We start from the raw sequence: 19,245 nt of genomic DNA, 5'->3' as shown, positions 1-19,245 counted from the left end.
CAGTTCCTGACAGGCGGTAAAAAACAACCAGCGGCACGACGAGTGCGTTGTGCTCTCTCGCCGCGGCGAGTAGCCACATCACGCGCTCGCTTTCCGTGCATTGACGTTGACCCCTCCTCGGGCGCTCCGCCCGCTCGCCGACAGGCTATACCACGCACCGATCTCGGGTCCCACTCACGTCGCCGCCCACATGTCAGCGGCAAGGGCGCGGGATTGCTCGAGGTAGCGAGCTCGGGAGGTGAGGCCTTCCCGGGTGCGCCTCGCCCTTCCCTTCACGCGACCGGGAGTCTGGGGACCCACACGCGACCGGGAGTCTGGGGACCCACGCGTCAGATGTTCATGCAGTACGTACGCAGTAGTAAATGGCAAGTTATCGTGCGCTTCGCGGCTGCAGCCTTCACTGGATAGCGCTGTCGGGTAGACGAAGATCGGGTGGGGTCGTTCGGTTCGGTACCTGCCGGTGGGGCGTGGTAGGAAAACGGTGACATGCAAGTGCCTTCGACCAAGTAAGTACTGGTTTTGTCGCGAATCAACCTGTGGTTGTTGGATGGTTAGAAAGATATTGATATTTCTAACCCACCAGCTCTTAAGTCCTGATGTTCACATTTGTTCTGAATTGTTTCAAAAAATTTGACAAGCTTTTGGAGTTGCTCATAGGGATAGGATACACGTGAATGTATGCGTGTATATATGAGCGAATGAAACACACGGACTCGACGGCTCACGTCCCACGGCCACCCGACCGGGAAGGTTACAATCGGTGGCGGTAGTGATACAGGAGCGTGGCAATGTGCCGCGCCACATGCGGCAGCGCCTCGATTCGATCTGACGCCGCGAGCCCACATGCGGCAGCGCCTCGATTCGATCTGACGCCGCGAGCCCCGTCATGGTGTCGTGGATGAGTACGTACCGGTGAAGTTCACCTGCTCCTGGCGGGGGACAGACACGAGACCGCAGAAAAATTAAACGCTGCTTTGTTTAGTGGATGAAGATCCTGCGGCGTGTTCGCTTGCTGCTGGTGTGGGAGTGTGACTATCAGCTATATTTCCTGGTTCCCGTTCGTCCGCCAATCCATGCCAATGTCATTGAAATGATGCGTGCTTGTTTCTTTTTACCTAAAGAAAACGAATACTTCCCCACAAAAAAAAAAAAGGAGTACAGAAACTTTACAAGCTAAATCATCACCGATGGCTTTCGCATCCGTAAAATAATCACGTTTATAGGTAGGTGGGCCAAAAACCCTACCAACAATTTCACTAAACAAGCAAATAATTTACGGGATCCCGTAAATACAATCAAACTTCCTCCCCATCGACAGGAAGAAGACCTTCCTAAACTTTGGCGGGAACGGACCGCTCAGAAATTTTAGGCTGCCGCGGCATCGCGCCGCCACTCGTTGGGCCGCTGTCGCCATGCACGCCGCCCTGCCACGACTGCTAGTCCACCGGGACCCCAAGCAGCACCGCCACGGCGCCGCCCTTCCACGGTTCCCTCCGCCCCCAAGCAGTCCATCCGCCTCCACACACCGGTCCCCTTCGTCCGAACGAGCCCCTGCTCAATTTCGCCACAAAGGTATTAGGCATATTTCTTTCCCTAAAATTTTGATGGCCCAAATTTTTTTTGCTGACATTGTGTGTGCTTGTGTTGGACTTCATAACTTGCATTGCAGATAAACTCTTGTTGAATTATTTTTTAGGACTCAACGTCACACAAGGATGAAGAAACTGAAATGGTGATTGCTTTACACGCAGACACGATGTCAAACAAGAAGTCGAAGTAGGGAGGTTCAGTGCATGGGCATCTTGTATTCCGACGGGACAGGCAAGCCGGTCATGACAAGCTGATGGATGACTATTTTGGAGAGAATCTGGTGTATGGTCCAAGAACTTTTAGGAAAAGGTTCCAAATATCAATGGGTTTGTTATCGCGCATTGCTCATGACGTGGAAGATCATTGCTCGTACTTTGTGCAAAGAAGAAATGCACTTGGTCAACAAGGTCACAATACTTCGAAGAAGGTTTTAGAGGCGATGTGCATGCTTGCATACAGTTGTCCAAGAGTTTAATTTTTTTAATGAAGACCATCTTTGAGCTATTCGGAGAAGAATATCTTTGTGATCCTAATGAAGAGGACAATGTAAGATATCTTGAGATTGGTGTATCAAAGGCTTTCCTGGTATGCTTGGCAGCATCGATTGCATGCATAAAAGTGGAAGAATTGGTCCTATAACATTACATGGACAATTCAAATGGAAAGGTAAAATGCAACCATTGAACGATCATGGATGTCGCCTAGAGGGGGGCCAATAGGCACTTTAAAATAATTACGGTTTAGTCTTGAGCAAATGCGGAATAAAACTAGCGTTTAATTTTTCAAGCACAAAACTGATAACCCACAAGTATAAGGGATCACAACAATTTTCGAGGGTAGAGTATTCAACCAAAATTTATAGATTCCACACAAGGGGAGGCAAAGATTATTTGCGTGTATTAGCAGTTGAGTTGTCAATTCAACCATACCTGGAGATTAAATATCTGTAGCAATATGATCAGTAGCACAGTAATATGATAGTTTTGATAGTAGTATTAACATCAATAGTAATGGTAACAGTGATAGCGATGATTTTGTAGTAAGTGTAGCAGTAATAGCAATAGCAGCAGTAGTAACTTAGCAAGAATAATATGTGGAAAATTCATAGGCATTGAATTGGTGGATTCGTTGAATGATATTCATCATATAACAGTCATAACCTAGGGCGATACAAAAGTAGCTCCAGTTCATAAATATAATGTAAGCATGTATTCCGTAAATAGTCATACATACTTATGGAAAGAACTTGCATGACCATTTTTGTCCTACCCTCCCGTGGTAGCGGGGTCCATAAAGAAACTAAGGGATATTAAGGCCTCATTTTCATAGAGAACCGGAACAAAGCATTAACACATAGTGAATACATGAACTCCTCAAACTACAGTCATCACCAGAAAGTATCCCGACTATTGTCACTCTGGGGTTTACGGATCATAACACGTAATAGGTGAATCTGACTTGCAAGATCGGATCTAGAACATAGATATAATGGTGAAAACATAAATGGTTCAGATCTAAAATCATGGCACCCGGGCCCAAAGTGACAAGCATTAAGCATGGCAAAGTCATAACAACATCAATCTCAGAACATAATGGGTACTAGGGATCAAGCCCTAACAAAACTAACTCGATTACATGATGAATCTCATCCAACTCCTCACCGACCAGCGAGCCTACGAAGGAATTACTCACTCCCGGTGAGGAGCATCATGGAATTGGCGATGAAGGAGGGTTGGTGATGACGAAGACCGAAGACCTCCCCCTCTCCGGAGCCTTGAACGGACTCCGGATCTGGCCTCCCGGTGAAGAACAGGAGGTGGCGGTGGCTCCATATCGTGAAATTGGATGAAACTTTTTCCCTCATTTTTTCTCCAAATATGGGATTTTATAGAGTCGGAATCAGGGTCTGTGGGGCCACCAGGTGGGCACAACCCACCTGGGCACGCTTGGAGGGGGGCGCGCATTGGTGGGTTGTTCTCACCCAGGGGCCCCCCTCCGGTGGTTCTTGGCTCCAGTATTTTTTATATATTCTGAAATCATTCTCCAAAAACTTTCGTTCCATTTCCGAGAACTTTTATTTCTGCACAAAAACAACACCATGATAGTTCTGCTGAAAACAACGTCAGTCCGGGTTAGTTTCATTATCATGCAAATTAGAGTCCAAAAAAGAGGAAAAGCATTAGGAAAAGTCGATACAACGGAGACGTATCAAAAACCTAAAACAACTAGGCTCACCTATGTGCACCAACAACTTATGCTAAGCAAGATAAAGAACTAAGTGATAGCAATATATATAACATGAGACACTATGGCTATCACAAAGTAAAGTGCATAAGTAAAGGGCTCGGGTACGAGATAACCGAGGAACGTGGAGACGATGATGTATCCTGAAGTTCACACCCATGCGGATGCTAATATCCGTTTGGAGTGGTGTGGAGGTATAATGCTCCCCAAAAAGCCACTAGGGCCACCATAAACTCCTCACGCCCTCGGACAATGCAAGATGTTGTGATTCCACTAAGGGACCCTTGAGGGCGGTCACCGAACTCGTACAATTGGCAACCCTTGGGGCGGTCATCGGTACCCGTACAAATTGCTCGAGGCAATCTCCACAACTTAATTGTGAAGGAAATATGCCCTAGAGGCAATAATAAGTTGTTATTTATATTTCCTTATATCATGATAAATGTTTATTATTCATGCTAGAATTGTATTGACCAGAAACTTAGTACATGTGTGAATACATAGACAAACAGAGTGTCACTAGTATGCCTCTACTTGACTAGCTCGTTAATCAAAGATGGTTAAGTTTCCAAGCAATGGAAAAAGAGTTGTCATTTGATGAACAGTATCACATCATTAGAGAATGATGTGATTGACTTGAACCATCCGTTAGCTTAGCGCGATGATCGTTTAGTTTACTGCTATTGCTTTCTCCATAACTTATACATGTTCCTACGACTATGAGATTATGCAACTCCCAAATACCGGAGGAACACTTAGTGTGCTATCAAACGTCACAACGTAACTGGATGACTATAAAGATGCTCTACAAGTGTCTTTGATGGTGTTTGTTGAGTTGGCATAGATCAAGATTAGGATTTGTCACTCCGTGTATCGGAGAGGTATCTCTGGGCCCTCTCGGTAATGCACATCACTATAAGCCTTGCAAGCAATGTAACTAATGAGTTAGTTATGGGATGTAGCATTACGGAACGAGTAAAGAGACTTGACGATGACGAGATTGAACTAGGTATTGAGATACCCACGATCGAATCTCGGGCAAGTAACATACCGATGACAAAAGGAACAACGTATGTTGTTATGCGGTTTGACCGATGAAGATCTTCGTAGAATATTTAGGAACCAATATGAGCATCCAGGTTCCGCTATTGGTTATTGACCGGAAATGAGTCTCGGTGATGTCTACATAGTTCTCGAACCCGTAGGGTCCGCACGCTTAACGTTCGGTGACGATCGGTATTATGAGTTTATGTGTTTTGATGTACCGAAGGTTGTTCAGAGTCCCGGATGTGATCACGGGCATGGCGAGGAGTCTCTAAATGGTCGATACATAAAGATCGATATATTGGATGACTATGTTTGGACATCGGAATGGTTCCGGGTGAGTTCGGGCATTTACCGGAGTACCGGGAGGTTACCGGAACCACCCGAGAAGTATATGGGCCTTACTGGGCCATAGTGGGAGAGAGGAGAAGGAAGCCTAGGAGGGCCCCCCAAGCCCAATCCGAACTGGGTGGGGGGCCGTCCCCCCTTTCCTTCCTCCTGCCTCCCCCTTCCTTCCTCTCCTAGTCCAACTAGGGAAGGGGGGATCCTACTCCCGGTGGGAGTAGGACTCCTCCACTCCTTTATTTACGATGGAGAGGGGCACCCCGTAGACACACAAGTTGACAACTGTCTTAGCCGTGTGCGGTGCCCCCCTCCACCATAATCCACCTCGGTCATATCGTTGCAGTGCTTATGCGAAGCCCGGTTCCGGTAGCTTCATCATCACAGTCATCACGCCGTCGAGCTGACGAAACTCTCCCTCGGCACTCAGCTGGATCTAGAGTTCGTGGGACGTCACCGAGCTGAACGTGTGCAGATCGTGGAGGTGCCATACCTTCGGTGCTAGGATCGGTCAGATCGTGAAGACGTTCGGCTACATCAACCGCATTGTCATAACGCTTCCGCTTATGGTCTACGAGGGTACATGAACAACACTCTTCCCCTCTCGTTACTATGCATCACCTAGATAGATCTAGTGTGTGCGTAGGATTTTTTTTTGAAATTAATGCATTCCCCAACAGTGGTATCAGAGCCAGGTCTATGCATAGATGTTATATGCACAAGTATAACACAAATGAGTTGTGGGCGTGGGTATATACATATTGCTTGTCATCACTAGTTGATTCTTGATTCATCGGTATTGTTGGATGAAGCAGCTCAGACCGACATTATGCGTACGCTTACGCGAGACTCGTTCTACCGACGTGCTTCGCACACAAGTGGCTGGTGGGTGTCAGTTTCTCCAACTTTAGTTGAGTCGGATTCAATGAACAGGGTTCTTTTTGAAGATCAAAAAGCAATCACTATACCGCGTTGTGGTTTTTGATGCGTATGTAAGAACGGTTCTTGCTCAGCCCGTAGCAGCCATGTAAAACTTGCAACAACAAAGTAGAGGACGTCTAACTTGTTTTTGCAGGGCATGTTGTGATGTGATATGGTCAAAACGTGATGCTAAATTTTATTGTATGAGATGATCATGTTTTGTAACAGAGTTATCGGCAACTGGCAGGAGCCATATGGTTGTCGCTTTATTGTATGAAATGCAATCGCCATGTAATTGCTTTACTTTATCACTACGCGGTGACAATAGTCGTAGAAGCAATAGTTGGTGAGACGACAACGATGCTTCGATGGAGATCAAGGTGTCAAGCCGGTGACGATGGTGATCATGACGGTGCTTTGGAGATGAAGATCAAAGGCACAAGATGATGATGGCCATATCATATCACTTATATTGATTGCATGTGATGTTTATCCTTGATGCATCATATTTTGCTTAGTTCGGTGGTAGCATTATAAGATGACCTCTCACTAAATTTCAAGGTATAAGTGTTCTCCCTAAGTATGAACCGTTGCTACAGTTCGTCGTGCCGAGACACCACGTGTTGATCGGGTGTGATAAGCCCTATGTTCACATACAACGGGTGCAAGCCAGTTTTTCACACGCGGTATACTTGGGTTAAACTTGACGAGCCTAGCATATGCAGATATGGCCTCGGAACACTGAGACCGAAAGGTCGAGCGTGAATCATATAGTAGATATGATCAACATAGTGATGTTCACCATTGAAGACTACTCCATCTCACGTGATGATCGGACATGGTTTAGTTGATATGGATCACGTGATCACTTAGATGATTAGAGAGATGTCTATCTAAGTGGGAGTTCTTAAGTAATTTGATTAATTGAACTTTAAATTATCATGAACTTAGTACCTGATAGTATTTTGCATGTCTATGTTGTTGTAGATAGATGGCCCATGCTATTGTTCCGTTGAATTTTAATGCGTTCCTAGAGAAAGCTAAGTTGAAAGATGATGGTAGCAATTACACGGACTGGGTCCGTAACTTGAGGATTATCCTCATTGCTGCACAGAATAATTACGTCCTGGAAGCACCACTAGGTGACAAACCCGCTGCAGGAGCAATGCTAGATGTTATGAACACCTGGCAGAGCAAAGTTGAAGACTACTCGATAGTTCAGTGTGCCATGCTTTATGGCTTAAAACCGGGACTTCAACGACGTTTTGAACATCATGGAGCATATGAGATGTTCCAGGAGTCGAAGTTAATATTTCAAGCAAATGCCCGGATTGAGAGATATGAAGTTTCCAATAAGTTCTACAGCTGCAAAATGGAGGAGAATAGTTCTGTCAGTGAACATATACTCAGAATGTCTGGGTACCACAACCACTTGACTCAGCTGGCAGTTAATCTTCTTGATGATAGTGTCATTGATAGAGTTCTTCAATCACTGCCATCAAGCTACAAGAGCTTCGTGATGAACTATAATATGCAAGGGATGGATAAAACGATTCCTGTTGGGGATATAGTTACTGGAGGTAAACCGGCTAGGCATGGCCGGATTAGCTCCATGAAGATTGAAGCCCATGAAGATGCCAAGATACTGGCGCTTTAAGAAGGCCCAAGGCCCAAAGACGGATTAAAGCCTGTAGTTGTGAACCGACTTTATCATGTAAACTTGTATTGTAAGTTAGAGGAATAGAGACCGAGCCGGACACCTCTATGATCCAGCCTCGGGACTCTGTAAACCGGCGGGCGTCAACCTGTGTATGTAAAGGGACGACCCGACCATGGTTTGAGGACAGGAAACAACAAATCGAGGGCCAATCAAAGCGGATTCGCTCCCTGGTCATCGAAACCCTAGCAATACCAATCACAACTAGACGTAAGCTTTTACCTTCATCGAAGGGGCCGAACTAGTATAAACTCCCCATGTCCCCTTGTCCGGTTTAACCCCTTTAAGCTAACCCGTTGCGACGGCTCCACGACTAAGTCCTTTCACAAGGACATCTACCCTGACAAACCCACGATAGTTGGCGCCCACCGTGGGGCTATCGCACGATGGCTTCGAGTTCTTAAAGGGCAGCTTTGATGGACTCAAGGGATACGCTGTGGGCCGGATGACGAAGAGTCGTCGAGGCAAGCTCTACATCGACAACGCAGGATGGGGCCCCGAGGCCGATTCAATCAAATACGGGTACCGGGTCCCCTTTGGTGGGATTCACGTCTTCATCGGCAAGATTGGCGAACCGGGCCCTAAGCCGGACACGTGCACCAACATCATCAAGATGGCTCAGCATGCAAGCCCTTCCTTGGTTCAGCCCATGGCAAAGCATGTTTTTGTACGTGTTATCCATGGAGCAGAATATGAGTTCGGACCGGCATCCGATGGAGAAACCGTTGTCTGCTCCGACGATGAGTCTTCTAGAGAGACCGAATCGCTCTATCAGTTGCAGGATGGCCGGATTAGTGGAGGTTCCGAGGGCCATAGTATTCCAGACTCCCGTGATATGCCAAACCGGGCCGCTATCTTCATGGCCGGTACACAATCAGCGCCCCACTCATCAACCGCCGCAGCAATGCTCTCCGGTTCAGCAACATCCACGCCGGCGGGGGCAGGGAGCTCTGCGCCACCTCCGGCTCAAGTTCCGTCTGATTTGTTTGATGCTTTGGCAACATTGATGGCCGCGGAGGTGGATGCAGCAGCTCGGGATCAGCACAACGCGGAGATCGCAAAGGTAAAAGATTAGATAACTCAGGCTAAAGTGGACCTAGCAGCAGAGAACGCTAGGATGGCTATAGAACGGGCCGAGTTGGAAGCTCAGGCCTACCGGCTTAGGCTGGATCAGAATGCTTCATAAGAAGTCATGAGAAGAAGATACCGATCGCATCTCCCGCCGAGTTATGAGCCAAGAAATCTCTTCAATACGCCAGGAGCAGGAACGAGTAACCAGCCAATATTAAACCGGACAGAGGCGCCAGGAACAGGAGCGCCGGTTCAGCCGCGCATGATGGACCCGCCTCGTCAGAACAACATTTTGCCACAATATGTTCCAACACCTCCCGGGCATTACTCCAACCCGATGGACAACATTGTGGCCGCCGCTTCATGGTTGGGAGCCCTCCCAGCCGACGGCGAATCACCAGTTGCGATTGAGGCACGACGGGCCAGAGATCTCCTTCAAACAGCTCTAAACCAGCAGCAGACATATTTGCACAGTCGCGAGAGGATTCATTCCACCCCCCGTCCAAGCCGGAGCTACAGCAGGCATGTTGAGGATGAACTGGCCGTGTCAAGCAGTGCAGGTCGCCGTAACTCGCCGCGAGGGCACAACCCGGCAGGGGAGGTGCTAATGCGCAAGATGTGGTGGATCATGGTCGCGCACGTCGAGAGGCCGAGTTAGCAGCTCTGCACGAAGCCCGTCAACCTACTCCGGTTCACCCTACCGCTTTAGTAGAATCAGGTGTGGTATTCAGTTCCTTAGGGGTGCCGTGTCTTACCCCTGCTTTGCGTAATGTGAGACTGCCCAAGGATTTCAAAGGACCTCGTAAGGTACCCAATTACACCGCCGATCTGCAACCAGAGGCATGGGTTGAAAGCTATGAGATGGCAATGGAGATGTTGGATGTGGATGAAGCACTATGTGCTAAATACTTCACCATGATGTTGGAAGGAACAGCTCGTACTTGGTTGAAGAGCTTACCAACTAACTATGTCGGATCGTGGGCCGAATTGAAGCACCGGTTTATCCAGAACTTCAAAGATACTTGTAAGCATCCCATGTCAATTGCGGATCTGGCCGCTTGTGTCCAAGAGGATGGCGAGTCCACGACCCATTGGGTAAAGTGGGTCTCAGCTATTTTGCATTCATCGGATCGTATCAATGCAGATACCGCAGTACTAACGTTGGAGGGCAATTGCCGTTTTCTGCCGCTCAAACAGAAGTTAGGGAGGCTCAAACGTCACCGCAATGATATGTCAACGCTTATGGCCACTTTGGTTAAATACGCCGATTCAGATAATACCAAAGACCCTGACTCAGAGGAGGACAAACCGGGGAAAGGGAAAAAGAACGGCAACACCAAGGGTCAGCAGCATAATCCGGCAGGCCATGGGAACAATGGTAAGCGCAAGGCCGACAACAGTTTGGACTTTGTGGCTAACACCAATGCTCGGGAGAATGGTTAGCGCCGTAAGGGCAAGCAGCCCCAGAGAGGCGGAGGTTCAGGTCCCAATTTGGAGCGCCTGTTAAATCAACCCTGTCCAAAGCATGGATCAAAGGAGAAGCCAGAATCGCATCTTTGGAGGGATTGTTATATCATGCGAGATTTCAAGAACTCCAGTATGTTTCAGTATGATAATGGCCCGTCCGGCGGTTCAGGAGGTGGTTTCCATGGGCCAGGTTACGGAGGCAGCAGCTCCGGTTCAGGATTTCAGGGCAATCAAACCGGACACAACAATCAAGGGAATCAGGGCAACCAGGGAGGTTACAACCATCAGGGGAACCAGCAGCAGCAACAGTCGGGTTATCAGAGCAATCCTAAGCAGTTAAATAGTGGGAAATATCATGTCTTCACCACTAGCTTGTGTAAGCGTGATCAGAAGCTTCACAAGAGGGAAGTAAACTCTATTGAACCGGCGGTGCCTTAGTATTTGCGCTGGTCTGAGCAACCCATTTTGTGGAGTAGAGAGGATCACCCGCCCCGGGTTGACAATCCGGGTCATCTGGCCTTAGTTGTGGCTCCTCAAGTTGGGGGATATAAGTTCACTAAGGTACTCATGGATGGGGAAGTAGTATCAACATTCTATATTATGATACCTTCCGTCGTATGGGGTTGACAGATAAGAATCTTAAACCGTCAAACACCGTTTTCCATGGTGTGGTGCCTGGTAAGTGTGCATATCCAGTGGGCAAGATAGCCTTAGAGGTGGCTTTTGGAGATGATCATGATTCAAGATCAGAAACATTGACTTTTGAGGTGGTAAAAATCAAAGGTCCGTATCACGCATTGTTTGGGCGACCGGCTTACGCTAAGTTCATGGCGAGGCCGTGTTATGTTTATCTACAGCTTAAAATGCCAGGTCATAAGGGGACCATCACAGTACATGGGAGCAGGAAGATCGCTTTGGAATGTGAGGAAGGTGATGCGGCTTATGCTGAGTCGGTTTGTGCCACGGAGGAGCTAAAGTTTTATAAAGACCAAGTTGATCCGGCAGATATGACTTCTTTAAAAAAGCCAACTACGGAACACGATCCGGCGTTGAAATTTAAATCGGCCACAGATACTAAGATGGTTGATTTTGTTCCTGGCGATTCATCCAAGCAGTTCAGCATCAGCGCTAACCTGGATCCCAAATAGGAAAGCGCGCTCATCGAGTTCATCCGTGAGAACCGGGACATCTTTGCATGGAAACCTTCTGACATGCCAGGTGTACCGAGGGAACTCGCTGAGCACACACTTAACATTGATCCTAAGTTTAAAACGGTCCGGCAGTTTCTCCGCCGCTTCAATAAAGAAAGGTGCAAGGCTATTGGTGAAGAGGTAGCTCGGTTGTTGGCCGCAGGGTTTATCGTGGAGGTCTTTCACCCGGAGTGGTTGGCTAATCCGGTGCTGGTTCTTAAGAAAAACGACACTTGGCATATGTGTGTAGATTACACATACTTGAACAAGGCTTGCCCTGCAGATCCCTTTGTCCTTCCTCGTATTGATCAGATTATTGATGCTACGGTGGGTTGTGACCGTTTGTGTTTTGTGGACGCTTTTTCTGGTTATCATCAGATCAAAATGGCAGTTAAGGACCAGGAGAAGACGGCTTTTATAACTCCTTTTGGAGCCTTTTGCTATGTCTCTATGCCTTTTGGGCTCAAGAGTGCCCAAGCGAATTATCAACGTTGTGTTCAGAATTGTCTTCATAAGCAGATTGGGCACAATGTTCATGTGTATGTAGATGATATTCTGATAAAGTCCAGGAAGGAGGAAACATTGATAGATGATTTGAGAGAAACCTTTGACAACCTCCGGGTTTACAAGATAATGCTCAATCTGGAAAAGTGTGTCTTTGGTGTCCCGGCAGGCAAACTCTTGGGTTTTCTGGTGTCAAACAGAGGCATTGAGGCTAATCCAGAAAAGATCTCAGCAATTACGTCTTTGGCTAAATCGGCATGTATCAATGACGTTCAACGTTTGGCCGGCCGGATTGCGGCTTTGAGCCAGTTTATCAGTCGTCTTGGGGAGAAGGCTATCCCTCTATATCAGATACTAAAGAAAATTGATGATTTTGTCTGGAGTGAGGCGGCTGATAAAGCATCGCAACGGGTTAGCTTAAAGGGGTTAAACCGGACAAGGGGACACGAGGAGTTTATACTAGTTCGGCCCCTTCGATGAAGGTAAAAGCCTACGTCTAGTTGTGATTGGTATTGGTAGGGTTTCGATAACCAGGGAGCGAATCCACTTTGACTGGCCCTCGAGTTGTTGTTTCCTGTCCTCAAACCGTGGTCGGGTCGTCCCTTTATATACATAGGTTGACGCCCACCGGTTTACAGAGTCCCGAGGCCGAATCATAGAGGTGTCCGGGTCGGTCTCTATTCCTCTAACTTACAATACAAGTTTACATGATAAAGTCGGTTCACAACTACAGGCTTTAATCCGTCTTTGGGCCTTGGGCCTTCTTAAAGCGCCAGTATCTTGCCATCTTCATGGGCTTCAATCTTCATGGAGCTAATCCGGCCATGCCTAGCTGGTTTACCTTGAGTAACTATATCCCCAACATTAGGCCCTAGCTTGATTTGAACCTGTCCATATCAATCTCCAATACTTATTAAAATTCTTGCTCTGGCATCTTTGTATAAATCTGGTAAATCATCATGACGTCATCCTTTAAATCCACAGCCAATCGTTATGATGTCATCTACCCGTTGAAGCTGAAGATGCCCTTCATTAATGATCATTTCAACCCTTGAGGCATCATCTTTAATACTTATCCATTTCTAGCTCCTCGATTTCTACACTTGTCGCTTTATCACTTCGCCTTATAAATAGGACCACGAGTCCTCCTTTTTCCCATTCATCTCCTTCACTTCTTCTTCGTCCTCGCGACATCTCTACTCCTGAGCGCCGTCGCCGTCATTGAGCTTCACCTCTGCTTCGACAAAGACCGCTGCATCAACCTGACCGTTACCAGAGACACGCGGTGACCCTCCGTTGCTTCCTCCTGCACCAGTAAGTTCCTCTTCTCCTCACCCCAGATCCGCCATTAGGGTTCGGTGTTCTTCATAACCTGAAGTTGTTCCTCCTTTAGTAACACCAATGGCCAGTTAGATCTGATTGTTTTCAGCGCCCTTTGTAGCTTAAACTCCTTTATTCTTGTTTAAGGCATCTGCTTGATATCAAACTCACCTGAACTTACTGAACCTTTTGAGCACTTGAGATTAGAACAGAATATATTTTGATTATCCAACGCACGGCAGATCTGAAATTCCCATGCCAAACTGTGAAATATGTTTTACCTTACTTAGCCTTTTTCGCCTTAGATCTGTATCCTCTTTACCATGTAGGAGGTTTACCCTTGTAAAAACAATCTATCTCATACCATTAGTCCCATGGTAAACCGGCAAACCCCCTTTACATTCATTGTAACAGTCCGGTTTAACAACACATGTATACCCTTGATATGACCTTGTCATTCATTATTGTATTAGTCTCCGGTTTACGCAATTTCACACATCTGTATATCTTTATTCCATTGCATCTTGCGCACCACCATGAATGATTCGTAAACCGGCATTTCTTTTTTAGCTTTTCGTTTCACAATGGCCAAACAGTTTTGCACTTGCAACTGGGCTCCTTCCTGGATCACCAAAGAACAATTGAACGGAATGGTCAGTATCGGCACCTTGCCCAATAAAACGGAAATTCGGTGGCGAGTTCCAGGAACAGAGAATCCTCCTACCCCGAGGCAGGGTGAGGTAGTGGTCTTTGTCGACCACATAGGCTGTGGTTTCAAACCGCCCGGGTTGAAGTTTTTCCAAGATGTTCTTGCCAGTTTCCAACTCCATCCTCAAGATATTAGACCCAACTCGGTGTCCAATCTATGCAACTTCCAAGTCTTATGTGAAGTGTACTTACAAGAAGAACCAACTGCTGAGTTGTTCCAGGACTTTTTTCATCTGAACCGGCGTACAGAATCTGTAAATGGTCCCAACACTGAACTTGGTGGTGTCTCTATTCAAAAGCGAAAAGAAGTTGAATTCCCTCATGCCAAACTGCACAGTCACCCTAAGGAATGGAACCAGACTTGGTTCTACTGCATAGATACCTCTCCTGAAGATGAGAACCCTCTTCCAGGCTATCGTGATCACCGGCTTTCCAACACTCATCCATTGCAACAACATTTAAGTTCTGTGAAACGGGCCAAATATACCCCACAACTCGCCAAGCTTCGGGCCTTTATGGCCAACGGTTTATCAGGCATTGATTTTGTGCGTTGCTAGATATCTTGGAGCGTCTTGCCACTAAGCCGCCGCCCCGGTTTAATGTGTGAGTATACCGGTGAATTAGAAGACCCCCAACGCCACATCAACATTCAGATAACCGATGAAGAGGTCACTGAAAGCGTTAAGAAAATTTTGAATGAATCGGAATCGGTCTGTCGCCAAACCGGCTTGAACCCCATCTACACTCAAAATAAACCGCCTGCTGTAAGCACTATGCTTCCTTTTTATCTTTGATATCTTTAAATTGTTCAACTTGTAAACTTTCTTCTGTTTGTGTATAAACAGGGTGATGATCCCTTCTGGAAGTGGAAATCCACAGATAAAGCGGCAAAGCCATCCCATCCCAAAACCAAAGCCATCAAGCGTACCTCAAAGCGGAAAACAGCTGACTGGATCAACATGGAACTTGATGACGATGCAGATGATCTGGAAGTTGAGGTAATGTGTGAGTATACCGGTGAATTAGAAGACCCCCAACGCCACATCAACATTCAGATAACCGATGAAGAGGTCACTGAAAGCGTTAAGAAATTTTTGAATGAATCGGAATCGGTCTGTCGCCAAACCGGCTTGAACCCCGTCTACACTCAAAATAAACCGCCTGCTGTAAGCACTATGCTTCCTTTTTATCTTTGATATCTTTAAATTGTTCAACTTGTAAAATTTCTTCTGTTTGTGTATAAACAGGGTGATGATCCCTTCTGGAAGTGGAAATCCACAGATAAAGAGGCAAAGCCATCCCGTCCCAAAACCAAAGCCATCAAGCGTACCTCAAAGTGGAAAACAACTGACCGAATCAACATGGAACTTGATGATGATGCAGATGATCTGGAAGTTGAGGTAGAACTTGACTCACTTGGCTCCCTTTTCATGCACCTCATTAACAATGATCTTTATCAGGAGGACATAGAAGGCAGCCATGCTAATGATGTAGAGGTAATTACCCTTTCCTCTGGTTCAGACTCTATGCCAACACAAAAAACCCGTCAAGTGATCCGGAAAGTAAGCTTTTCTCATCCTCTTGCTTACTTGGATCCAACATTTATTTTGAAGACGTAGCAGCATGAAGCTCGCCGAACAACCCAGCACAGTAGCCAATAGCTCACTTCGGCCGGTTTACCTGATACCCCGGTTCGGAAGCGCCGATCTGAGGTCTCCCCCACTTCTGACAATTCTTATCCCAAGGCAGGTTATTTCAGACAACCTCTTAATCCGTCTGATTCAAATTATCAGGTGACACCTCCCTCATCTTCTGGCGAGTCAACAGCAACCCAACTCCCTCCTCTTAAAACTGTAGCTGGGTAAGCATTCAAATCCTTTTTTTCAAATGCGTTGCAAATCTTGAATAAGATGCTAAACCTCTTTTAATTTTGTTTGCAAAGCCAAAGCCAGACCCAGCAAGAAAGCTCGGTGAGGGAGTCCTGGATTAGGGGGTGTCCGGATGGCCGGACTATACCTTCAGCCGGACTCCTGGACTGTGAAGATACAAGATTGAAGACTTCGTCCCGTGTCCGGATAGGACTTTTCTTGGCGTGGAAGGCAAGCTTGGCGATACGGATATACAGATCTCCTACCATTGTAACCGACTTTGTGTAACCCTAACCCTCTCCAGTGTCTATATAAACCGGAGGGTTTTAGTCCGCAGGACAACATAGACAACATACAATCATACCATAGGCTAGCTTCTAGGGTTCAGCCTCTCCGATCTCGTGGTAGATCTACTCTTGTACTACCCATATCATCAATATTAATCAAGCAGGACGTAGGGTTTTACCTCCATCGAGAGGGCCCGAACCTGGGTAAAACTCCGTGTCCCTTGCCTCCTGTTACCATCCGGCCTAGACGCACAATTCGGGACCCCCTACCCGAGATCTGCCGGTTTTGACACCGACATTGGTGCTTTCATTGAGAGTTCCTCTGTGTCATCGCTGTCAGGCTCGATGGCTCCTACGATCATCAATAGCGATGCAGTCCAGGGTGAGACTTTCCTCCCCGGACAGATCTCCGTCTTCGGCGGCTTCGCACTGCGGGCTAATTCACTTGGCCGTCTGGAGTAGATCGAAAGCTACGCCCCTGGCCGTCAGGTCAGATTTGGAAATTTAAACTACACGGCTGACATCCGCGGGGACTTGATCTTCGATGGATTCGAGCCACTGCCGAGCATGCCGCACTGTCCCGACGAGCATGATCTAGCTCTGCCGCCGAACAGTGCCCCAGAGGCCGCACCTGCATCAGCTTCGACCCTTAAGTCGGAGCCAACTGCACCAATCGAAGATGGGCGGTTGGAAGCCACCTCGAGGGCTGTGATCCCAACGACGATTGAGCCGAACACCAGCCCCGTACTCCGCGAGATTCGTGACTCCAAGGAGCCGGACTCCTCTCTGGACTCCGAACCCTCCGCGCCCCTGCCGATCGAATCCGACTGGGCGTCGATCATGGAGTTTATTGCCGCGGACATCTTTCAGCACTCGCCTTTCGGCGATATTCTGAAGACACTGAAGTCTCTCTCTTTATCAGGAGAGTCCTGGCCGGACTACGGTCAGCAAGGTTGGGATTCAGACGATGAAGAAATTCAAAGCCCACCCACCACCCACTTTGTAGCCACTGTCGATGATTTAACCGACATGCTCGACTTTGACTCCGAAGACATCGACGGTATGGATGCCGATGAAGGAGATGATGATGAACCAGCGCCTACTAGGCCCTGGAAAGCCACCTCGTCATATGACATATACATGGTCGAGACCCCAAAAGAAGGAGATGGTGACGGAACAGCGGAGGATGACCCCTCCAAAAAATAGCCTAAGCGCCGGCATCAGAGGCGCCGCTCAAAATCCCGCCAAAACAAATGCGGCGATTCCAGCACGGGAGATAATAACACTCCGGAAAGCACCAAAGAAAACCCCCTGCAGCAATATTTAGCACAGGAGGATGGAGAAACCAGCCCTCATGAGAAGATGGCTGACACAGAGGTCAAGGGCGATAATTATATGCCTCCCTCCGAAGACGAGGCAAGCCTCGACGACGACGAATTCGTCGTGCCAGAGGATCCCATCAAGCAAGAGCATTTTCAACACAGGCTTATGGCCACAGTAAGAAGCCTCAAGAAAAAGTAGCAACAGCTTAGAGCTGATCAAGATTTGCTAGTCGATAAATGGACTGAAGTCCTTACAGCTGAAGAGCATAAACTCGAACGCCCCTCCAAGAGCTACCCAAAGCGCAGGTTGCTACCCCGACTAGAGGAGGAAGCACTTGATGCGGCCGACCGACCACCTCGTGGCCGGGACAGAGAGGCCTCTTGGCCCTCCACTCAAGCCGCACCCGTACCAAGGCACGGGAATATGCGCCGGACTTGCGAGATATGTTGGAGGACAAGGCAAGGCAAACAAGATCGATCTACGGATCGCGCGGGCGCCCCACGGCTCGAGACGATAACCGTCACGCCGGCCACAAATTCGGCAGGGCCGAACATAGCAGACAAATCTCATTGGAGCTACGTTGTGATATAGCCCAGTACAGAGGCGCCGCACACCCACTATGCTTCACAGACGAAATAATGGATCATAAAATCCCTAAGGGATTCAAACCCGTAAACATCAAATCATATGATGCCACAACAAATCCTGTAGTATGGATCGAGGATTATCTCCTTCATATCCACATGGCTCGCGGTGATGATTTCCACGCCATCAAATACCTCCCACTCAAGCTTAAAGGACCAGCTCAGCATTGGCTTAACAACTTGCCAACAGGATCAATCAGTTGTTGGGAGGACCTGGAAGCCGCATTCCTCGACAATTTCCAGGGCACTTATGTGCGACCCCTAGACGTCGATGACCTAAGTCACGTAATTCAGCAGCCAGAGGAATCGGCTAGGCAATTCTGGACACGGTTCCTAACAAAGAAAAATCAAATAGTCGACTGTCCGGACGCGGAGGTCCTAGCAGCCTTCAAGCACAATATCCGTGAGGAGTCGCTGGCCCGGCACCTTGGACAGGAAAAGCCGAAATCTATGGCAGCACTCACGACACTCATGACCCGCTTTTGCGCGGGTGAAGACAGATGGCTCACTCGTAGCAACAATATGACCAAGAACCCTGGTAATTCGGATGCCAGAGACAGTAGCGGTAGGTCGCGTCGCAACAAGCAAAAGCGCCGCATTAACAGCGACAATGCTGAGGATACGACAGTTAATGCCGGATTCAGAGGCTTTAAATCCGGTCAGCGGAAAAAGGCATTCAAAAGGAATCCTAGGGGCCCGTCCAGTTTGGACCGAATACTCGACCGCTTGTGCCAAATACATGGCACCCCCGAAAAGCCGGCCAATCACACCAACAGGGATTGTTGGGTGTTCAAGCAGGCAGGCAAGTTAAACACTGAAAATGAAGATAAGGGGCTGCATAGCGACGACGACGAGGAGCCCCAGCCGCCGAACAAAAGTGGACAGAAGGGTTTTCCCCACAAGTGCGGACGCTGAACATGATATATGCAACCCACGTCCCCAAAAGGGAGCGGAAGCGCGCTTTAAGGGACGTATACGCGGTAGAGCCAGTCGCCCCAAAGTTCA

The sequence above is a fragment of the Triticum dicoccoides genome, chromosome 3A (assembly GCF_002162155.2).
Source record: "Triticum dicoccoides isolate Atlit2015 ecotype Zavitan chromosome 3A, WEW_v2.0, whole genome shotgun sequence".
Lineage (NCBI taxonomy): Eukaryota > Viridiplantae > Streptophyta > Magnoliopsida > Poales > Poaceae > Triticum > Triticum dicoccoides.
The sequence above is the reverse complement of the archived record's forward strand: the minus strand, read 5'-3'. Positions refer to the sequence as shown.